Below are 25,693 nucleotides of genomic sequence, written 5' to 3' on the forward strand. Positions count from 1 at the left end.
ATCAATAATTCGTTATTTATTAGAGCATTTATTGAATCATGTTACATAAAATATAATCATTTTCCATTTAGACCATTTTAGCAAATCTGTGTCTTACTAAAGGTTTACAAATTAGCTGTGTGGCCCTGATATGAATGGATATCCTGTTCATAATAAACAAAACTTGCCTTAAAATAAAACTGATTTATTGGATTAATAATATAGAGAGTGTAAAAGATCATAAAATAATTTTTCTTGAATTTATTTTTTAGAAAAAATAATATTTCATATTTGTTTCATTTCCTACAGATACGTGCCGAAAAATATATTTTTGCCTGATTTTATTTCCAAAAAGATTTAGTTTATTTTTAATTGGAGCTTTCATCAATGTAATGGCAACATTTTGAAAAAAGCTAATTTTTTCCCATGAATGCGAAACGTGATCGTGCGGCTTAAATTTTATTTTTATTTTGTACGAAAAAAATTGTTGAAAAATATAGTTAAAATAATTATTTAAAAATTCATTAAAAATAGAAATTTAATTTTAAGGTTAAAACATTGGTATCATTCAAAAGATAAATTTTTGATCTTTAACTTCATGTAAAAATATTTTTTGTACGGTAATATTTTCGGAAGTTATAGCAGAAACACGCCAAAATTTCGCTTAATTTTTAAATAAATAAAATTCTAATTAAAAATTCAAAAAAATAACCCCCAGGTGCACATTCCCGGCCTCCAAGGTATACACGTGCCAAATTTGGTAGCTGTAGGTTGAATGATTTGGCCTGTAGAGCGCCAACACACACACACACACACATTGAACTTGATTATAAGTATAGAAGAACGATCAGATTTCCACTCAAAAAAAAAAAAAATTTCCATTTGTTTATTTCAATCTATTGGCTAGAGATTCAGTCTCAACCGCTTGTTTAACTTCATATCAAACTATTTTTATTTCATATCAAAGCTTTTAATTCTTAGATATGATATCAATAATCGCCTGACGTGCACTACCATTTAATTTTGAGAGAAATTTAAAATTCTATTTTGTCGTAAATTCTGCATGTGGGGAGGGATAGAATCTAACAATTCAATTTTTGTTAAATGTGAAAGCTCATTTTCGAAAGATCGCAAAATAAAATTTTGATATAATTTCCTAGATTCGTCAAACGATTCCTTCACAATACATACAAACATAACTAACCAATCAGATTGCTTTATAATAATTGTACAAGTGTAATTTAACACTTTCTTTTGTTTTGATAAGTTGTAACTCATCAAAATTAGTTGACATGACTAAATGAAGGCTATTACTGTGGAGGGAGAAAATATGGTCGGCGGAAATGGCTAGTATATATTTGTTTCGCAAAAACTAGTTTTCATCAATGAAGGCCTAAGATCAGGAGATTTTCAAAATAAATAAATAATTGCCATAAATATATTTTGAACAATATTCTAGTAACAAAATCGTCTGATACATATGAAAAAAACAATAAAGCCTAAAAGAAAAGTTGTGACCAAATTTTGCATTATTTTCTTGCAGTAAAGTAGCATGTAAAAATGAATTTGGTTTAATAAGATTAATGTCTCATTTTCAAGTTACAAGACAGTTAATTTGATACAAAAATTTATTTACATTTGATATAAATCGGGGTCAGACAGTGAAGATGACACTGAGTCACGGCTATTTAATAACAGCCAAGTTAATTCCGTTTATAATCATTAAGGAATAGTCCTCTGATATGCATATCGTAAACATTAACCTAAGGGCGACACTCGAGTCACTATCTCTCCCCCTCCCAGTACACACCAGCTAAAAGAAGTTTGTATTCTGGTAGATTTAATTTTATTAAGCCTGCATACAGGGTAATTCTTCAAAGGCATCTGGTCTCGAATCCGATAATTTCCGATGCCGTTTACTATCTGGTAAGGGTTACTTCTTTTCATGGCATGAGAAAAATTATAACAAAAAAACTGTTAATCATCAGCGGAAAGGGTTGTTCTTTGAGGAGCTAAAATATTCTTTAATATTTAATTATATTCTTCTACATGCATAAAGTTATTCCTTAACTATTCGTTTCTTTAAAATATGTTTTTTGCTTCGATGAATGAAGTTTTTTTGCTTCAGTTTGATGAACATGCTGGCGAAAAAAATATTCTTAAGAGTTTCAAAAACTCTTAAACTGATAAACAGCAAACATCCATTCTAAGTCCATTGTTTAAAGGGTTGCATTTTCGGAATAGCGAATAACAATAATAATTAAAGCGTGGCGGAGTTTTTCAGAACAACCACACGAAGAGGAGGGGGGAAGTGAACAGTTTCTTCAAAGGACACCTGTTCAGTAAAACTATCGAATTCGAACCGTACCGAACACCCATCGTACCGAACACCCATTTACGGTCATTAAAACCTGCTCGTCCATAGGTAACTATCTTGGCAGGAGCATGGCCTAAGAGGGACCTAGGGGGTTTCCAAAATGCTTCTAATGATAGTGAAAGCACTCATCCTTTCGCCTTAGGGGGTCGGGTCCAACATAAGACGCTTTGTAGGGGGTGGGAGATGGCCTACCGACTACCGTAATCAATCTGTCTCCTCGCTCTTCTCCGTGTAATTAAATTGCCATTAGGATAAAGTGGGCGCAGTGCCCTGGAGAGCCGTGTGTGTCTTTCGGTTGGATGCCCCCACCCTCGCAAGAAAACAGCGCACCCAACGAGGGGAGGTTCTGCAACTTGATTGGCAATGCGTGGAATGTTTGTGGGTTCGAAGAACCCGTTCGCACTGCCACAGTTAAGGGATCGCAAGAAAAACAAAGGTTGTGGTACCAGAACGAGGAGGTCGAACAATAGCAATCAAAAAGGAAAGTGCATTGGATTACTCTTATAAGTTAATTAATTAATTCTACTAAATTAATTGCTTTATTAAAGAAAAATGATTTAGAGTGAAGCACAGAAGTAAAGGATGAAGGCTTAGGAAGCAACTATCCACAAGTTCAGATTTTATTGATAAAGACTTTATGGTTATATTTGCATTTATGCCAATACTATGAATTTGAGGTACCTTCAAAGTTAATGCAGCACGAGGATAATTATTTGCAAATCCTCTTCATTATATTTAAAAATTAAATTATTTATTAAAAAACCTATGAATTCACATTTTTTTAAAAAAATTATTCACTGTTATACAAAATTATTCATTGTTCAAATATGTTTACAATCGCAATATTGCTAATGGAAGCAAATTTCTTTTCAAAATGCCTGGACAAATATTTTTTCAGGATCCTTAATTGTTTATGAGAATCCTGAGTTGTCAATGAGTAGCTAACTAAGTATTTATGATAAAAAGGAAAAGCCATAGCTTCTATTTGTTAAAGCGAAATTCGTTAATACAGAAATCTGATTTAGCTCCGATATAAAGAATAGGTTGCCTTTCTAAAGATATTCAAGGAGAAATTGGCAAATATTTATTTGTTTTTTTTCTTAGAGGAAAATATCTAGCATTCAGATCCCGCTGGTGTGGTGTGGTGTGAAGAGGGGGGGTGCCAGCTCAGGTGTCGTCCTCGTCATCTGACCGCGGTTCAAAACTACGCGGTCCGTCCCAAAATAGCTCTAGTGTTGCTTTACAAAGGGACGTTAAAATAACTAAACTAAAAACCAGCATTCAGATAATTGGAAATAACAATCCACAGCTAAACCGCACTTCAGTCTACCCGGGTAGAACCCATGGCATTTTTCCTCCAATTCCAATCACTCAAACCTGATTTTTTTTTTTTTTTTTTTTTTTTTGTTACTCTAGGTGAAGAGTGGAATCAAGATTCATTAAATGTAATTTGTTAAAAGAAGAATTTTAGATCTTAGAGGAGGATGTTTAATACAACGTAGTTGGAATATTGCTCTATGTTAATAAATAGGACTCTTAATAAATAGAGAATACTGTATTGTATTCTCCATCTCATTTTGGAAGCAACTGAAATCGGCAACATTTTACCATAAACATTTCCGTGTTTCAAATCACGATCAGATGACACAAACTGGCAAATGCAAGTACAATGACTGAGATCCAATAGTTCATTTCTAAACACCTACAGACAAATTGTTCTATTTAAAATGAAAAAAAAAAAAAAAAAAATTACAGTTTATGCTCTTTGAATCTAGAAATATGCTGCTCAAAAACTTACAACGCCTACATTTTACACTGTCCACCGGTCATATTTAGAATATTTTTTCTTGACACACTAACATTTCAAACAAAAAAACTCCACTCTTTTGTGACCCAAACTAAATTAGATACAGTGGCAGATTTCAGCTATGAGATTAAGCAGCTGCCTAGATGAGACAAGACTGCAAATAGCTCGAATAAAATATTTTATTTTTCTAGTTTCCAAAAGAATAAGATTTTTAAAAAAATGCAAACTCTGTGGGTCATAAAATATAGGATAATGTTTACACTTTATTAGGTATAATTTGAAAGGTTCTTATAAATTTCATTACTTTCATTTAGTTATTAGAATATTTATAAAACCGAACATCTGATTCGATAAAATTGTAAACAAATGTGCATGATGGCCAATTTTGAGTTCTTATATATAAATAAAAACAAATGCACGTTCATAAAATTAGTAGAATAAATAACATTGTCCTTAAATAAATCGTTAACATGTAGAAAATGTGCTGAAATGTGAAACTAAATTGGACATCTTATTTAGAAACATTCAAAATGTGTATTGCCTTGAGCCATAATGTACCTAAACCCGCCAATGAGGAGATATGAAGTTTTGAATTTTATTATTTTAGACCAATCAACTGCCACTTTCAGGAAGCGCTATGAGCTGTCAGTGGATCTTTCTCGAAGCGGGCTTTGAAATCGTCTAAAATAGTAATAATTCAAAATTGGTCAATTTCAGTCACAGAACACTGAAATTTTTCACTTTCTGGAATATTTCACTAAATATGAATTATTGCAGCAACTGTATGAACTTTTTTAGAACATTTATTATTTGAATAACTTAAATTTTAATTCTTTACGTCATTTGGAATATTTTTCCTTGAGGTAGTATATGTCTATCTTTAACGGTTTAGAATTCATCTCGAGGGCCACGATAGACGAGACATCCAATATATTTCAATAAATAATGCTTTTTTTTCATTTGTTGGCCTCAATTTCAATTAAATGGAAGCTACTATATATATCTCTCTCTTTTAAGGAAGCAATAGTAGTGGAAGAATGTGTCGTCTTAAAATTGTTTGACATTTTTAACGGGTAAAGGGATACTATAATTAATAGACGTTATTTTTTGAAAGTCTGCTAACTAAAATAATACAAGCCAGCAATACAATACGCTTTACAGGCTCAATTAAGCAAGCCTGTCATCCAAAAATACCCTTTCATTATGCTAAAACCCCTTTTGTTTCTCCAGCGCTTGCTATTATTTCAATCCGTTAATAGGTAAAAAGCGCTCGACTTCAGTGTTTCCTCTGAGACAAAGAACGTGCCGTGGTTTCGGTTTCGCGGTGCGTTGTTTGAAGGTGCGAATGGTTGGTTGCCTCGGTAACTCTCTCAGAGCACGTGATCCATCTCCTGTTTCGGCATCACTTTAATATCCCTCGCTAAATTTCGCTAGATAAGACATCAGGAAAAGTAAGTATGGAACAAATCGGGTAATTGCGTGTTGGTGTTTGATAATGAATTCTTGAAATAGATATTTCTGCAAAGAGCAAAGAAATTATTTAGCCATAATATCTTTTATGTCGAGTGTATTTTAATACAGGCTTCAAATAACATTTTTATAACGTCAAAGAATAAATGAAGTGACTCATATGTCAACTTATATGATGTTTTATGGTCTTATATGATGTTTGTTATTGATTCTGTAAAATAGAAACTTCCCGCAGGAGGTTAAAATCTATTGAAGAATAAAAATTTATTCAACTATTTCAGAATAAGTTATTACTATTGGATTAATTAATCAACTATTTTTTGAACAAAAGTTAAAGTTATTTCATTCAGTCCCTCATAAGTCGTAACAGCATTACATATTCAATACTTAAAACGAAATTAATTAATTAAACCATTATTATTAATTCTTATCCTTATTTTTAATTTTTTATCCTTAAATTTTAAACGCAATTAGTAGCAGAAATACACTTTCTTTTACGTGCTACACTAAGTGGTAATTGCTATGGAAGCAACTAACAAGCTGGTATTTATTAAGAAAAAATTTAAGATTTTATTTATTTAATACTGACCGCCAATGACGACAAGCTTGTCCACGAGATTAATTCTCACAAAAAATTTCAATTAAATATTTTATACAATTCTTTAAATAAATTTTCAGCAAAATATTTTTTAGCTTTAAATTTCGGTAGTTATAAAATTCATACTATTGTGGAAGTCTTACGATATTTTATTCATAGCACTATGAATCATTCTACTTTTCTGACATCTCCCATATAAATTTGAACTTAAGATACAATCAGAAATAATTAAAGTTCAATTAAAACAAAAACAAAAAAACTTTTTTTAAAAAAAATCAAATATGTTTTCTAAAAATATGAATATAGAAAACAGAGTCGTTTAGCATCGAAGAGAAATAATGTATATACGCCATGTTTGTTTTAAATATAGCAGAATTATTGAATTAATAATATAAATAATTTGTAAGTTTACAGAAGTCTTATTCTTTTACACTTTTCTTTCTAGAAAATATAAAATTTCATGCTTATTTCATTTGCCACAGAGACGTGTTGAAAATTGCACTTTATTCCAATTAGTAAGAGTTACTTAATCTTTTAATTCTGATTTTTTCAACGAGATGACAACACGTTGATGAAAACTAATTTTTCCCATGAATGCGTCACTTGTTTGTGCAGGTTAAATTTCATTTTTATTTTTTGTGAAATAAAATGTTGGAAAATATATTTAAGTATTTTTGAAAAATTGAATTAAATTTAAAAAAAAAAAGAAAAAAAGAATTTATATGTTAAAAAATTGGTATCAATGAAGATATTTTTTTTTTTTTTTTGAATTTTAAGATGAGATAAAAATTATTTTTGCACTGGAATATTTTCTTAAATTATCACAGAAAAAATGCTAAACTTTCGTTTAATTTTTAATTAATTACATTTTTAATAGAAATTTCAAAAAATTTCTCTAAAATGCACATTTCCATCCTCCAAAATCTCTATATGTTCCAATTACGGTAGCTGTAGATTAAACGTTCTGGCTTGTAGAACATTAATACACACATTCATCTTTATAAAAGTAGAGATTAGTAGAGATTATCATTAAAATTTGAAAGAGATTCGAATGCCTTCTCTAAGGAATGATTATGTTTTAGGCTATATTCACTTATCCTTCACCTTTATTTTAAATTTTATTCTTTATAATTCAACACATTAACGTGCACACGTTAAAAAAAATCATTAATATCGTCACAAACGCTCGAATGCATCATCCAGTTACTGAAAAAATCAAAAGTACTGTAAAATATAATTAAAAATGTTTTTAATTTTGCACAACTTTATGCATTTTTTTTACTATAAAATCTCCATGTATATATTCCCAAACAAGTACCAAATATTTTGTTAGGGTATATTTATCACTTATAATTTCCCACATGGCATCTGACTAGGTCGGGGTATGCTTGCATTATCACTTATAATACCCACCAGGTGAAGGGAAACAAAACTATCTCCCGAAAGATTTACAAAAACATGAAAAAGTGGGTGGGTAGGCAGATGTCATACCCACATCATGTAACCGATCCCAGAGGTTCCATCTCTTCCCGCCCCCAGCTAGACAAACCTCTCATTTGTGTCTCTAAGACATGCTCCCGTTAAAAGAGATCCAGAAGTACCTAGTCCGTAAAGAGTGGGCCGGACGCGTCCCATAGTGGCCCGCCATTTAAGTGTACGCATGTGCATTTATAGTGACATATGAAAGGTAGCAATTTCCAGTTTAATTGGCAGCACAATCCCTTAGTGTTTGCGCTTACAAGATTACTGTCTTCTCGAAGCGAGCTTGTCAAGTAGCTGTCAGAGCCATAGATCTCTTACATGCCAAGTTTAACTGGGTGTCTATCCAATTCGAAGTTGACACCCCGTTCGCCTTGATGCCTGTTATTTTATGACCTGATTGCAACTTTTCTTTCCTGCCCTCTGTTGCAATGATTGGATTAAAGGCTGGGCTTAAAGCACCTTCCCGTACGGGAGATGATGAAGTTATTTAGTTGCGGAATCAAATTCGAGGGAAGATTAATAGATAGTGTGGGAAAAGTGTAGGTTCGGATTATCGAATGCTTTATTCGTGTAAAGAGAAGTTGTCAACCCACTTTTAAGAAGAAAAAGTGTATAATACGCAAAATATTGTGAGGCAAAATTAAAAATAAATTCTTAATTAATCTATATCTATACTTATAATAAAGCTCAATGTGTGTGTGTGTGTGTGTGTGTGTGTGTGTGTGTGTGTGTGTGTGTGTGTGTGTGTGTGTGTGTGTGTGTGTGTGTGTGTTGGCGCTCTACAGGCCAGATCGTTTGACCTACAGCTACCAAATTAGGTACATGTATACCTTGGAGGTTGGGAATGTGCACCTGGGGTTCCTTTTTTCGAATTTTTAATTAGAATTTTAATTATTAATTAAAAACTAACTTTCCCGCCAAAAAAATCTTCCATTTTTCCCACCGCCAACTTTTCCGCCAAAAAAAAACTTCCATTTCCCCCACCGCCAAATGAGTAAGGCTTCAAATTTTTTTCTCCCAACAGTAATGAGTCTAGGGTTAATATTTTTCGGCTGATTATTTCAAACTATTCTGTTTATTTTCTTAATGTTTGATGCATTTAAAATTAAACATTGTTAATAAATCGATCTTTCAGATTCATTCTGAAGTACTTTTGAATTAAAATAAAACAGAATAAAGGAAATTAAAAATGTCTAATCCGCATAGCGTTACCCCAACTGGCGTAGAAAAAAATCACGTATTTGCGTTACGTAACTGGCGTTGAAAATTCACGCATGCGCATTATGTTCTGAATTCCGCATTCTGTTGACAATTATTATCAACAGATGCGGACTGGATTTAAATTATTTTTAGGTTCGTTGTATGCTTTTGTAATTAAAATGTATTTATGTTAGTTATATATTTTTTGTATATGCTTATAGTTTTAAGTACATCGATTTTTAAGTAGTTTTTTTAAAACCTGTTTTCAACCGTTTATTTTAAACGATTCGTTTTATTTTCTTAATGTTTGATGCATTTAAAATTAAACATTGTTAATGAATCGATCTGTTCATGATGAATCTAAGAAAATTTTGTTGACAAATTCTTGAGATATTACATAAATTAAAAAAGATATTCTTTAGTGCCCATAAAGTTTAAACGCTGAGTGACTCTATTTTCAGTAATCAGATTATAAAAAAAATGCTTTGTTTCAGTAAAAAATATTATTATATTAATTGAAGATTAATTCTTTCCACTTTAATTTAAAGCATAAATTCTACGGGAGCTAACAGAAAATTAGAGAGATACATATTACGTTATAACTGAAGGCCTTTATAATATTATGAATGAATTATATGACAATCAAAATTTGAAGTTTTAAAATATTTTGATGAAGAAGCTATTAAAGTAGGAATTGCATAAAATATTTAATTATTAAAATTTTAACGAACATTAAGTTTGGTGAACTGGCTGGTCGCCAAAGGCGGCTAGTTATAAAATAAGAAATCATATCCAATTGGGGTAGTTAAAGTTGTAGCTGTCAACGCTAAATATTACAAAAAAAGTAATGCTATATTTTTATCAAATAGTCATTATATAACAAATACTCAATTGGGAGCCATAATTCTTTTTATTTTTTTAAATTCTTAATCAACTACAAGTATATTTCAAAGCATCAAAGAGAAGACAAGAAAACTATAACACCGCAGATAATACCTGCTCTCTTTATTGCATTTAATTAACATAAATAAGCTAGTGGGAATGATACTCCCAAAACTTTCTCGCATACACTAATAAACTTGTCTCTCTCTACAAAATGAATCAAGTAAAAATAGGTACGGGCGGTATGCAATGGCTGATGCAGTCAAACCTGAAACATCAGCATTTCGTGATGTGTAGAGAAGAGATTCGAGTCTACTTTATTCTTTTTTTTATCACTATTAATGAGAAAAAAAAAATGAAGGAACAAGGAATCAGAGCAAAAAACAAAGAAAGAAAAATGAAGGAGACAGAAAAAAAAAAATTATTTTCCATTTTTAAAATGCCAATTAAATTTTTAAGTTTGATATAAATTGCATTACAGTATCATTATTAATATAAATAGTCTTCCAACAAATAATTTGAATTGCAACTATCACTTAAAATTAAAAAAACATGATAACGAGACTCTCAATGTAGAATTTCGACAACTCTTGTTATATATGGCAATATTATTATAATTTTTTAAAAAAATGTTTATGAAATCGAAATGTTTAATGAAATATTTTTTTATCTCAAAATTGATTTCCATTTTAATTGTCTTTACGCGTAAAAACGTTAAAAACCAAATTAATAAAAAATAATTTAGTTTTTATTTGAAAGGTATTGAACACAAACTGAAAAGGGAAAAAAATTACTTAATTCCTCATTTAATATAAACTTCAAATCTTAGTTAAAATAGTCTTGACAACGCGTTGGGAAAATGTTGTTATCCTTAGATTGATAAAAGAAACTCACCCCGGCTAGCTCAGTCGGTAGAGCACGAGACTCTTAATCTCGGGGTCGTGGGTTCGAGCCCCACGTTGGGCGATGTGTCTTTTTTCCCTCATAAAGCGTACATATATTTCCGCTCTTGAATATTATAACTAATAACGAAAACCTATACAGTAGAAACATAATAATCCAAAGCTTATTAGCTCTTTACTTAATTTAGCAGACAATTTTCATTCAAGGCTTTCTTTACTTAGGGTTTCCCCAAATTGCTTTATTGAAATTATAAAATTAAGCTCACAAATACTACAGTTATTAATTGAAGTATTATTCGAGTAATTCTCTCTTGGAATAATGAGGATAAAATCACGCAAGACCTTACATAAAGGAATTATCTCTTTCCTGCCGCAAACAATTTTGGATTTGGAGCAAGACCGCAAACACCACGAGTGCTCAGATTTCTATTTTCACTCATGAAAGTTGTGTACTTCATTATTTAATAAAGAAAACCGGTATTTGTGTATTAACTGCATGAACTTAAAGAACAATAAGGTGAAAGATCGATCTCTCTCGTGAATTTACCGTTTTCATTGAACCAGCATGCGATCTCATGCGATTTTTTTATTGGTGATTAATCACTGATATGTGACTAATGACTAATGCAAAAATACCATAAAATCGAATATGTATTCTAAACGCCCGCTCTCTGACCGATTGAAACCAAAATATCACACAAAATTAAATTACAATTAAAAAAAACGCACACATATTCATAAAGTTTCATATATTTATGTTATAGCATTTTTTAATTATCGCGTTTATATGCATGAAAAAAAAAAATAAAGATTTGATTTCAAAGGATCTACATTTTTAGAATAAAGTTGTATATCAAATTTTGTCTATCTAGTTCCATGTATTTTAATGTTATTATATTCACTTCAACTCGAATAGCCGGACAGACTTCTTCTGAATAGATTCTATACCAAATTTGACAGAAATATAGAAATTTAAAGTAGCGACCATATACCATATTTCATATGTCTAGACCAAAGCCTTTTTGAATTACTATATTCACGGAATGATACAATTCCAGGAATGTTATTTTTAGTCTCAGAGATGTCTGAAACGCAAAAATTCGTCAAATCTTGGGCTTTTTTTAAAAACAATTATAATAATTTCTCTTTGTATATATCGTTCATGTGAAAGTAAAAACAACAAAAACTAATGAATCAGGAAAGGTAAAGAATTACTGTCTTTTATCGATAGTTAATTCATTTGCATTTCGCTGGCTTTTGAGACGGTATTGAATTAATATTATAAGAAAGTATAGCTCCTTTCTCTCTTCTGTCTCGCTTACGCCCCCTTTTCTTTTTCCGGTGTTAGATTTCTCTCCCCCCCCCTCCTTCTTTTCGTTTATGGTTTGCTTGACTCTCTACGAGGAAGATTACAGAGTTACAGAATACTGGCTAAACCATTTTTACCAGAATAAGCGACTTAGTTGGAGAAGCATTCCTATTCACCTGTGTGTATTTATTGCTTGCATTTTTTTAGCATGTCTGTTTGCTTGTATGTATAACTAAAGTCACCAATTTTTTAAAGTAGGGACCTCCTAAAACGCAACATCCAGGGCCGCAAAATTTCTAAATTTCTAAAAACTATGTCTACATAATCAATCTACTATGTCAATAAATTCAGATATCAAACCGAATGAGGATTGAATGGTCAGTGTCATACCGATTGATCTTGCGGCCTTGTCAGAACTGCTAAAGTTGCACCCACCCCTTTAATTATTTATTATTATTCATCTTCTCTAAGATCCCTTCCCCGGAAAATTATCATCCTGTGATTTTTTTATCCAAGGCAAGTAAATTTTATATGTTGTAAGTTGATTTAAGAAAAAAGATATACTCTTGAAAAACAATACTTTAAAGAGCTATAATGATGAAAAATGGTTTTTATAATAAGTTATAATAAATAGCAAATTGTATGCATTTCTAGAAGCTTTTTTATTTATCCATAATTTTTAATTGGGCAAAAAAAAAAAACATTCTAAAATATTTTTTTAAGAATTCACACAGCAGATCATATCAATCTAACGCTTATACTTTACTAATGGCTATTTTCGCCTCTTTCTTCTTCCTATGTCCTTGGCAAGTGCCAATCTCACTAATCCCTTTGTACAGCACTGATAGTGGGTGGAAAGCTGCAATATCAAAGGAGATATTAGATTCTCCGCCCAGAGCTATCAAAAGATCATTTCATTCGAATATGGATCGCCGCAACCTTATCGACCCTTGACACATTAATAATTATTCCCCGAACAAGGAACAATCATCAAAACATTTTCTTCTCCCCCCCCCCCCAGCTCCCGAACCGATAACAGATCTGATTGAGTCCAAACAGTTTACGTCTGCAAATAGCTTTTGTCGCGATCGGCAAGAAACACAAGAAGAATCCGTTCATTCAGCTACCGTTTCGCAATTTCGAAAGATAAGAACCCGCACACACTTGAGAACTAAGCGTCAAAACATGTTGCCAGATTTCCACCCACACTCGTGCTAATCGTCAGGCTTCTGATAAACTGAAAGGTGAACTCTGTAAAGCAAACAGTCGCTAGATAACGCGATAGGGGTCGTCGAGGTTGAATGGAATTCTGTTTTATCGTAGAATGAATTCTTTTGAGGGAGGAGGAGCGACACGAGTAGCAGAGGGCAAAGGTGTAATACAAAAAATAAAAACACAAGAAAAACAGAAAAAAAGAAAAAAGTGAATGCTTCTGGGATGAAATACAAGCAGACATTTCTAATGCGCTGCGAAGGTTTGACTTTGACGAATGTTCTGAGGATGCATGTCCGCGGAGATCGTGCCTTGTCAGGAGTTACAGACAAGGTCAGAAGCAGTTTGTTTGTTCTCACATTAGAAAGATTCCAAAATCTTGGAGCCAACCCTCGTGTGTGTCTGTAAAATAATTTACGGATTTATTATTATTTATTTTTCTCAGCATGGCTTCAACGCAAGGAAAGATAAAATCTGTTTAAGACAATCAACCAACTTGTCTTAAAAAGATTTATAGATTAATAGTAATGATTTACAGATTAATAGTAATGATTTACAGATTAATTTATTAATTATTTACAGATAATTTACAGATTAATAGCAATGATTTTAAAACTGCCGTTTCTCGGACTAAATGAATTTTGAAATTTTTTGAGCTAGGAAGTAAAAATATTATTTACCATTATATATCTATGTTATCTATATTATTATATTTAAAAGTAAAAATATAATCTTCCATTTTAATAAAAACGAAAACAGAAAATTTAATTCAAAACAATTATTGTAAGCAAACAACATTTTCGTGCAAAATGTTTTATTTCCAACTTTTAATCTCCCCCTACCCTACCTCGAGAATAGAAATAGTAAACTTTGTTTCTCTTTAAAAAAAAAAAAAAGTGAATTTTTTTTCTTAAATAGAAGTGTAAAATAAATTATGTCATTATTACTGACACATTTTATTGCCATTATTAAAATCAGTGCGATTTCGTTTTATAGTTATAATAGAAAACGTTACTGCAACAATATGGCTAAACATTTTTATATAATCCACGGATATTATAGGAATAATCAGCGCATCCTTCCCCAATCAGATATATACGTTCAAGAAGTCACTTTAAAATTTTCATGCAATAAATACAATTTCCTTTCTCTCACACACAAACATATATATATTATCAATGGTATCTGAAAGCCCGCCAAATTTGGCGTACCTTTCCGGTCGTCTTCCAAAAGAAGTTCATTCGTTTGGAAACATTTAAAACATTATAATAATAAAAAAAAATTTTAAGTTATAAATTTTATTGAATAGCTAAGAATCAACTGAGAATGAAAATATTGAATTTGATTTCATTAAATGTAATGAATAATATAATTGCTAATAAAAAATATGATATTACTAGACAATTCGTGAAATTGGGGGAGGGCGTACAATAATCGCCGGTAATCCGTAAATTGGCTAATATAAGAACACAAATCAACACGGAAATATTTTTAAATTATGTTTATTTACATCATACCTACATATACAATTATGACTTAATAGACAGTAAATTTTTATATTCATAATTTATTAGAATATTTTTTTTACGAAAAAAAGTACTTTTTTTTTTTTTATTTGCGTTCGAATATTTTTTAGCAATTTTTTGGGGATTAACAGCCGTGGATAATCGAAAGTGCACCAAACATCTACTGTGTTGTTTGTTTGGTTTCGCAACAATATTTAACGTCCGTAATAATCTTCGCTTATTTATGGACTCACAATCTCTTTCTGCTTCGTTTTACTCCGTATTTTTTAAAACGTAAACTTTCTTTATTTTTCATCCTACAGAAGAATTTTATTTTTATTTTATCCTTTGTTGAATTAGTTAGTAAAAAAAAAATTGAAAAATTTATATGAGATTGAAATTACATAGTTAAAACTTTCTTTAGAGAGCAATTTAAAAAGCGAAATACGTTTTGCTCTAAAATATTTTAAACTATGATAAAGAATTTTAATAAAGATCCTTCCTTTTATCTAAATGTAAATTTTCTATAGCAAAAATAGCAACAATTAAAAAATTTATTAAAATCTTTTTTGTAAATATAATAACTAAAACACTTTTTTCCCACAAAAATTTTCGGATGCTCTTATTTTCGAACTTGAATCTGAAGGGGAAAAAAAAACAACCGCTACTGCATCTCTATTCTAATGTTAAGGAATAAAAATTTCCCTACTAAATTCCCCCCCCCCTCAAGACAGGTTCCGAATCATTCCACCCACCCCAGCTCAAGACCTTGTAACACCTAGAAACATTGACGTCGATAACTGGCGACTTTTTTTTTTCTTTATTTTCTTACCCTTTCTGTGTTTTGTTTACCTTGGAAACCATGGGTTAGCAAAACAAGCCGCCTACACTCGAGACGCACCAGCAGGTATTATAATACCTGCTACCGTTGCGAAAACAAAAACTGCCGAATCGAAGTGAAGTGGGTGAAAGGAAGATGGATTCATGAAATGACGTCACAATGACGTCAAAAGGCAACCGGGATTCTTCGTCCGCATTTTATCATCCAAGAATTTCCTTTTTTTTTTCCCCTTCTTTTATTTATTTCCAGGGATTCCCAGGCATACATAAAATTCCTGCAGCGAGCAGTAATTCTACATCCAGGAGTTTCGGCAATTATGACATCACAAACTCTGGTGATGTTTCGATTCGACATTTTGTTTGAGACAAGATGTTTCAAAAGGCCGAGAGAGAGAGAAAAAAAAAAGCGAAAAAAAATGATCGCTAATATAATAGAGAGCAGACAATTCCACCTGCTTCCGGTTGTCTTATTTATTTGTAAGCAGTGCCTGTTACTCAATATAATGCCTCAAGACTCCATATGTCAGACATAACAAAAGCAAACAGTTTTAATGGTCTTTATTATTCCTTTATTCCAAACAATGAAATCTGAGTCAATTTAATGATATATAAATCAATTTGGTAATATGAGTGAGAGAAAAATTAGTGAAATATAAAAAAGAAACCAAGAATTAATTCCAAGAAAATTGAATTATGATGCAATTTTATTTCGTATCATTAACGCCTAATTTTGAAGCTAGATGAGAGCTATTTTATGATGAACTCATAATTTTGAACTGTAGTAAAGTGACAAACATGAGACTTGAATTGAAATAGTTTTAAACCTTTGATTCCCAATAATTTAATTATTTTAAAAATATTTTTTATAAATTATTTTATTATGTTTATTTATTAAAAAAATTGAATTTATTTAGAAGAAAAGTACTGAACCACATACTAACAGAAAGCAACAGCAACTGCTTGTCACTAAATAAAGTATATAAAATACTTATGTTAAACGTTAATTTTATAGAGTTGAACTCGACTAAATACTTTCTAGAACTATTTACTATGAGTAATTATTCTGTGAAAGCCGTTAATGACTTAGTGATGAAGTCATAACTTTAAGGTCAGAGGATCAAAGGTTCGAAACCCAAATGCAATAAAGATTCATCGAGTATGAAGGCTTGGCGCACTTTAAATATAGTCAATGGGACAAAATTCTAGATATTGATGGTAAGAAGGGAATGTAGAGTCTGATATAAAGTGTCCATAGCATCAAGTATTGGATCTTTTGCACTAGAAAGTAAAACTGAAACCATATTTATGCGCTTCCAATTTTTCTTAAATAATGTGCTTAATCTTTTAATAAGAGCATTGTTATTAATACTTAATGGCAATATAAAGATTCTAAATTATTGCATTACTTTTTTTATTTGCGCAATGATGATCACATAAATAGAAGTTTTATTTTTATTTATCATTTTAAAGTTCAACAGTAAAGCTAAACTATTACTTTGTTTTTATTTATTCACTAGCCATTTTAGGTGATCTGCAGAGGAGCTAGGAACATTGGTTCCATTTAATTTCATTTAAATTTCTTGTATCTATAATTCCTCAAAACATTTATCAAGTATTAAATTTCCATAGATATTAAAGCTATGTTATTGTAATAAACTTTCATTTATTCGAATAAATGTGTAAGTAATCTAATGGTGTCATGTCCCTTGATATCATAATGCCATTAAAAATGTAAACTGACCAGATTATCTATCTTTTAATTTCGTGTTGTTTTTCACACTACTGCGACTTTTTTTTTTTTTTAATTTACATGCAAACTGAGAAAATAAACATATATATACATTCTTTTTTTTATTTATATCATGAAAACTGTAAAAGAAACAATCTTTTTTTTTTTCTTTTCTTTTTTTTTTTTTTTTTTTTTTTTTCCTTTAGCTTTTATCAATGGAAGAAGATTACGCAATTAAATATTTGACGAATGAAAATGTGGATTCTCGATTTTTAACAAAAACAGGTTAAAAATAATATTGCAGCAAAGAAATGTGTCATTGAAAATTTGGCAGAAAAACATTTTTGAAGTAAATTCGTATATAACTGATAGATGATTACTCTAAAATACACAAACAATTTTTTTATTATAATTACCTTAAAAATTAAAAAAAAATCACATTAATTTGAAGATTAAAATATTAGGGTTTATATATATATATATATATATATATATATATATATATATATATATATATATATATATATATGCCACATAGTAAAAATATAGTAATCCTCAAAAAATTCGAACTAGAGATTTTGACGAGTTTAGTTTAGTTTGGTTATATTAACGTCCCGTTTTAAAGCACCACTAGGGCTATTTCGGGACGGACCTCGTAATTTTGAACCGCGGTCAGATGACGAGGACGACACCTGAGCTGGCACCCTTCTCTTCACACAACGCCACACCAACGGGAGGACGTTTGGTCCTGACGGATAGAGATTTAACGAATCTCCACGTTTTAGACCTCCTTGAGTTCGAAAAACACATTTTTGGAAAATGTTCGCCCGTCTGTCTATCTGTGACGATGATAACTCAAAAACACATTGAGCTAGAATAATGAAATTTAGTATTCGATTTTAACGCAAATTTGTAAACTTCTGTTTAATTTTGAGCAAAATACATTCAGAAGATGTTTGTCCGTCCGGCGCTTCGGATGTAATTTAACAAGATAATTACAAAACGAAGAGAGCAAGGTAGATAAGATGCAATACACAAATATTGTAGGCATATCTAAAATTTGGCTTAGAATTTTGTAACCGCAAGGTGAGTTTTTTTTTTTTTTTTTACAAATTTTGGTTTCAATTAGTTGGAAAAAACGCATCTAAATCAAAAATTCGACTTTCAGAGGTTTTTGACCGCATACGAGCATTAATCGCCAAATAACTCACCAAAGTTGGCACGAAAGATTCAATAAAAATGCTAAATTCAGGCCAAAGATTAATATTTCGTAGCTATTGTACGCCAGTGCCATGCAAGGCACTTTCTGGTATAACACCTTCATTAGAGAGTATGCAAGAAAGTTTTGGGGAGACCACTGCCACTGGTTTACAACTGCAACTAAAATTTAAAAACTATGTCAGCCATCATACGCTTAAAATTATAGAATGCACTAAAAATTAATTATTTAAACATGTTCTTAGAATAATTCATAACGAAATTGAATTTTTTGTTCCGTTTATTTAAATCAACATTGGAAGCTTAAACCTTGAATAAAAGTTATTTCATTTAAATATTTATTTAAAAAAAATACATTAAATAGATATAATTTAAAAAATAGATTAAATAGATAGATTTTAGATTAAAAATTTATTCTAAAAATAGTTAATTACATCGATTTTAAACTAAAAATTTATTTTAAAAAATTGATTAAATAAATAAATTTTAGATTAAAAATTTATTTAAAAAATTAATTAAATAGATAAGATTTTTAGATTAAAAACTTATTTAAAAAATAAACAACATTTAATGAAAAAAATTTGGAGAAAATAATATTCCAATCTTAAGAAATTTTAAATTAGAACAATCATTTACAAATAAGCATAATAGAGAGTTTCGAAATCAAATGAAAAGAAATCAAAAGTTGAAGTAAGTTGCATTTGCAAGAAGCATTGAGAGAAAGTAAGGGTTCCCTTAAAAAAAAAAAAGTAATATATTTTTTTAAATAACTGAAGTACAAAAAAAAAAAAAAAAAAAATGAAGAATGTATATTTTCAGAATGTAAGAAATAGAATATACATTTATTAGAATTTAATATATATAATACATTTATTAGAATTTAAATGTATTATATATATGTATTATAACATGTATAAATATGTATATATTAAAATATACATTTATTAGAATTTAAATGTATATTTTCAATTCGAAAAAAGTTCTTTTACACTATTGAATCCATTCTCCCTAATTTTCAATTTATTATAAAAAATAATATCCAATTTAATCCAATAAAAAAATATAGTGATTGTAATAAAACGAAGAAAAATGCAAGAAAAGCTATAAGAAAATGCAGAAAAATTTCTTCTTTCTATTTTATTTTATTAAATAAAATTTACTTCAACAATTGCTAAAATGATTTTTCGGAAATGGGAATTCAATATATCAATCGTTTCAAAAATAAAAGCATTTTAATATTAAACATTGAATATCATAATTTTATAGATTTACTTTATATATCTGTCCCTTTCTTTGAAAATAATTAGAGTTTTAAAAATAAATAAATAAACAATTCTACCTTGAAACTATTAAAGAATCTGCAACGTTCGTTTTGTTTAACTGTTTCATAATAGAAGTAAAAGCATAATTTAGAAAAGTTATAAATTACGAAAAGTTTCTCAATCTATGACAAGGAAATAAACAAGAAATTTTAATTTGTAACTTTACTTTGCATTCGAATATAAAACTAACTATTTTGTTATGCTTCAAAATTCAAAAACATTCCTGAATAAACTTTCGCTTAGTATCTTTTTTTTTTTACAATAAGTTAATCTTTTATAAAACAATAATAAATAAAACTGCTTATTCTTTCCAAATTATTATATTTCTTTTGTTTGATAAACTTCTCAGCATGTATTTAAATTTGTCCCGCATAAGATATATGGTCTTCATTAATTCTGTATTACCTCCGCTTAAATAGAATTATTTCTTTATTCGTGACTAACACTCTAAAACAAAAATAAAAGAACTTACCGCTTTTATCTCAAATCACCATCTACAATAGTTATTATCCGGGCAAATAACTTTTTACCGTGTAGGCGTTTAGAAAACGAAAGCGAAGGAATGCACTACTTCACAGCCTAGCAATACTCTGCATATCTAAATGGAGATTTAAAGTCTTTCTCAGCTGTAAAATTTATTTATTGTACATTATTTCGAAATCCGCCTACACTTGGCAAAAATTTACGAGGTTTTTTCGACCATCGATTAAGTTGGGTTTTAATCTTGGACAAGAAATAAGGAATAAAACAATTCTTAAACAGCGCCATCTTTCGGTTATTGGCAATTATTTTTCATTTATAAATCACACAGTTCGTAAGGTGTGATTAATTTTAAAGAAAAAAAAATATATATATATAAATAAATATAAATGAAATGTATGTTATATTTATAATATTACATCATAACTTAGAAAATAAAAATTAGTTGTAAAAAAAAATTTTAATCGAAGTTGAAAATTGAATAATTGTTTTTATATATATATTTTTATTTTTTATGCAATGGAAAGAAAATTGTTTTATTATTTTCTAGCATAATATAAATTCAGACGATAAAAATAAAGAATAAATTAAAGATTAGAATTTTTCAGAGAAATAAATAATTAATTGATGTGTAATTTTATCGTCTAATAATTTTTCTGCAATATTGTTCCGAAGTTATTTTCCTTGAATGTTAAATCGTTTATTTAGAAAATTTTATCAGTTTGTTTATTTAGAAATTTATGAGCAGAATAAAACAAGTGCAGGTGTCACCATAATTTAAATTGTTTTTCATTTATCAATATTGATTGAAATGAATATGAAAATTATAAATAAGTTCTTTCTTTTGTATTTGACATCTTTTATCTAAACTGATAATTTTTAAAATTTGTATGAAATTCATTTGTGATAATATCTATAATAAAGTAAATTTATCGTTAACTTTAGGCTTGTTGTGAAGAGTACTGATGTAAAAAATATCGTGAACATGTAAAAAGGTAAATATTTTTTTTTATTTTAAATTTCATTACTTTTTATAGTTTTAAATTGATCTGCTGTTCTTTTCAAAATGATAGCCATATATTTGTAATTTAAATTCTATTATCAGGATTTCATGAAGGTTAATAATATGACAAACATATTCCATATTGGATCGATCTCATTTTTGTTATTATTCTTAATATTATTAAACATAAGATTGTTTATATTAAAATCATGTAATGATATACAGATATAAGCAGTTATCTGACACACGAGTGAACGAGTTTAATTCTACTAAATAATAATTAGTTTGAGCATTTTGCATGAAAAGATCTGACGGCAAAGTTTCAGCTTCGGAACTGGATTCCATTAAGCATCAGGCGTGTCCGCTGTCTTTGTGTACGCTGAACTCATTGGGGTTAAGGCTGTTTAGAAGTTTTAAGTTAAATGTCTTCCTCTTTATCTGATTACGGTTCAATGTTACGGGATTTATCCTAAGATAGCTCTAGCCTAATTTAAAAAATAGGAATCAAATAAATTAGGGTTTTCTCATTTTGTTCATTGATTTTTTCTTGTCACTTTAATATGTTTAATTCTGATTTTTTATGAGTTACGCAGAATTGGCAATGACTCTAAATATATTAGGCTGTACAAAAAATAATACAATTTTTATTACAATGTAATACAATTAATTAAACGACCTTTTTGAACGATTTCTGCTAGCAATGCGATTTGCTTCTTTAATGTTAGTTACCTGATTCTTTAATGTAACTTTTCGACTAGGCCGCGCATGTTTTTATTTAAAAATGTTTGTATGTTGGTTTAAGAATAGAATGAAAAAAGTTTACGTTAATACCATTTTACTTTTTTCTTATTTGCAGAAAAGAAAAGAAGTAGTAGATATAAATACAGGTTTACCAATTTTTTTTATATTCTCCGTTGATTTTTCTATGAAAAGTGAAAAATATTTTGGCCGATCAGCTTAAATCTATGATGACCAAATGACTGTCGTAACTGATGCAAATTGCCATATTTCAGTATATTTGGCGAGAAATTCCTAATCATTTATTTTAAAATGCAAAACTTTTATTTAGATTTAATTAAAATTATTTAGAACTACTTTTTAGAAATTAATGGTACCCTTTTTTTTTTTTTTTTTTTGAAATAGCCTTTGTTTTTTCAGAGAATGATTTTGTAGTCCAAAAGAGAAGATAGGACATTTCCCATTAGATATAATAAATGGTAAAATAAATGAAAATTCACAACTCACCAGTGAGTTGCGAATAAATGATCACATTTAACTATACAATAGAGAAATGCTCCAAGTTCAATTTTTATTCATTATCAAGTATATGCAAAAAATAAGATTTTTAAAAGGTCCATATTTGAGTTCCATCTCAATTTAAAGAAATAAATCCATTAAACATAGTGAATGAAATCCACAATTTATGAACCAAAATTTTGCGAACGATCCATTTCTAAAGTGAATAGCAAATTCTAAAGAGAAACTGATTGTTTAAGAAAATATCAAGTGAAAATATCCTGGAACAAAGTTGATGAATCATCAAAAAGCAGACCGAATTATGAAGTTCTCGATTTTTTTCCCAGCAAATATTTTGTATTTTTAGTTGTCAGTGTAAACAATTTGCGAAATTAGATTATAGATTCATAAAAAAAACTATTCGAATTGGCAAATAGTTCAGAAAACCTATCTCTCTATGACAACGAATGGTCATTCACAATTTTATAGATTCTTAAAAAAATTACTGGTTTAATTAAGATTTCCATCTATCATAAATTCAGGACTACGGGCCATGAAATTAAAATTAATTTAGATTTTGAAAAAGTAATTTAATTGTAAAAGTAAGATGATAATGATGCGTGGAACAAACTAACAAAATAAAAAATCATTCCATTCTGACGAAGTTTTATTATCTGTAAAAATTCATTAATTGTTTCAAAATCGAGTGTGAACCCACGATTGTTTTTGCATTTACCTATTAAATTAAATCAAAGCTATCCAATTATAATTTCAATTTAAACAAGCATTACATGGGAGTTTTTTTATGTTTCTATTATTGGTTTAATTTAATTTATTTTTTCCATCGGTTCTGTATACAAGGCCAGAATAAAAGTACGAATATTTTGTACAACGTTTTCTGAATGATAATGCAATGTATAAAAGTTCGCATTTTCTGAAATAGCTTATGTGCCTCAATATATATATATATATATATGAAGCAATAAATTCAGATATGAATATTTTATTTATATAAATAATATTCTCAATATTTTTAAGTATATTTTTTGAAAGTATATTCGAACTATTTATATAGATTTAGTATATTTGAGTATTCAAAGTATTTGTATAAAAAATATCTGAGTATAGATTTTGAGAAATCAAAATGACAGGCCAAGATTTTAACCTTAAGAGGAGTCTTCCTTGACATTCTCTCTTAAAAATAGTCGCTCGCATAAAAATCTTAAAAATATTTTTTATTCATTCAGAGAATAGGCGAATCTCTTATTTTTGAAACATTATAATTGAAGGATCTGTTACAAAATCGAAATGTTACTTTCCCCCTCCCTCCGAAACAAACATTCGCGGCCTGGATTTATAAGACATGTCTCATTAAACGATTAATCCAAAGGTCACGATGGCAGTGAATCGTAGTTGTAATAATTTTTTTTCAAGGGTCTATCATAGTTAGCAAATCATGATCTTGCTTTAATTAGCAGTGATGTTTAAAAATAAAAGTACATAGCTATTTTATTTTTAACTTCCTCTAGAAACTATGTTTACGCAATTAAAATTTCGAAAAGAGGTTTTTATAGTGTTAATAGAGTGATTCTTTATACCAGGACTAAGCCATCGCCATTTTTTTCAATCAGAAAAATTAAACAAGCAACAAGAGGAGAGGAGGGGAAACATTCCATTTTTAGGTTTCTGACACCAGACTGGACACCAGTGGAATACTCATAAATAAGAGCAATATAATTTTAAATGGTTATTATTTCTTAAATTTTTTGAGATGTTTTCAATTAAGTTTTATCTATTTTCGCTATGTCCAAATTAATGTTGATTTTTTGAAGATCACGATTTTAATAAAAATAATGAATAAAAACCGCAATTCATTTTTTTTTTAATGCATGCAATCGTGACTTTTAGACTAATTGCGTGTATCAAAAACCATGCTAGACCGTAGCAGTATAATTCTACTTGCTTTAGATTTCTTGAGCCAATGTTAACCAAACAAAATTCAAAATTTTAAAACCACAATCTTTTTCAAACTCTATCCCCCCCCCCTTACCTCCCCCCAATAAAACTTTTGAACTTTATTGGGCAGATCAATAGACGGGGTTGAAAGGTATGCAGAATAGCTCTGTAGGAGGGGGGACGGGTACTGCATCTTCAAACCCGTGAGAAATGTTACCAACACTTCCACTCACGATTTTATAAATGGGGTGGAGGGGAGGAAGGTGCAAACATTGTTCCAATCGTTCGGTACACCCCCTATAACCTCCCCCTCTTTCTTGAGGATTTCTTTTGTGGGGCCAGTGCTACCTACGAGATGTTCGATCTTACGTAACTGTGACAGGTTGCGGTGCGTGGGGGAGGGAAAAGGGAGGGTGGTGTGAGAAGGGAGTTGAAGTGAAAAGCGCTCCCACGCTGCGTAGGTTAAGTAAGTGAAGGTAACATCTGCCAACTTAACATCGGTAACTAGACTGTTCAAATACAAGTGAAGAAATCGGAGACCTTTCATTGTAGAATCCTCCCCCTATTCGAAGACAGAAAGTAGAATAAAAGAAAGAAGCATTTAGTCGCTCGTTGACTTTGAACTTCGACTTCATGTAATTTCAATGTTCGTTTGTAACATTGTAAAATGTTTTACTATGAATTCTTTGAAAAATAGAAAGTGATAAAACTATTCTTTAATATGATAAAAGAAATTTAACATTCAGAACCTAAAAATTACATTTATTTCTTGTTTGAGGAGAGTAATTATGATGAAAAGAGTGGCACATGGTGTATTAAAACCATTTTGCCGATTTCTGACATTCTACAAACTAAGACTAAACTTACTATTTAGGAGTTATAAAATACTCATAGCTATAGAAGAATACATAAATATATATCAATGTTCTTAAACCTTCTGAAATGGCATTGCTGTTCTAATGATTTCGATTTGGGGAACAAATCCAAACCTAGATCTCTGACCAGAAAAGACGATATTTTTACCTTGGGCTGCACTCAAATTTCTATTTTGAAATTTGATTACATTTTGAAATTCTATTTTGATTATTTGATTCATTTTTTAATTTCTATTTTGAAATTTGATTACATTCTGAAATTCTATTTTGATTATTTGATTCATTTTTGAATTTCTATTTTGAAATTTGAT

The 25,693-nt window shown here is 29.7% G+C and overlaps 1 protein-coding gene and 1 non-coding gene across 2 annotated transcripts in view; one reads left to right on the forward strand and one right to left on the reverse strand.

The window, feature by feature from the left end:
* LOC129968941 (uncharacterized) overlaps positions 1–20,485 on the reverse strand; it is a 150,354-nt gene extending 129,869 nt beyond the window's left edge. The window contains exon 1 of the mRNA XM_056083304.1: positions 20,305–20,485. The gene's annotated coding sequence lies outside the window, so the exon portion shown is untranslated. The remainder of the gene's footprint in view (positions 1–20,304) is intronic.
* On the forward strand, positions 10,689–10,761 carry Trnak-cuu (transfer RNA lysine (anticodon CUU)). Its single transcript has one exon. It is a non-coding gene; the product is annotated as a tRNA-Lys (tRNA).
* Positions 20,486–25,693: the final 5,208 nt, after the last annotated feature.

This window comes from Argiope bruennichi, chromosome 5 (genome assembly GCF_947563725.1).
Source record: "Argiope bruennichi chromosome 5, qqArgBrue1.1, whole genome shotgun sequence".
NCBI classification, from domain to species: Eukaryota; Metazoa; Arthropoda; class Arachnida; order Araneae; family Araneidae; genus Argiope; species Argiope bruennichi.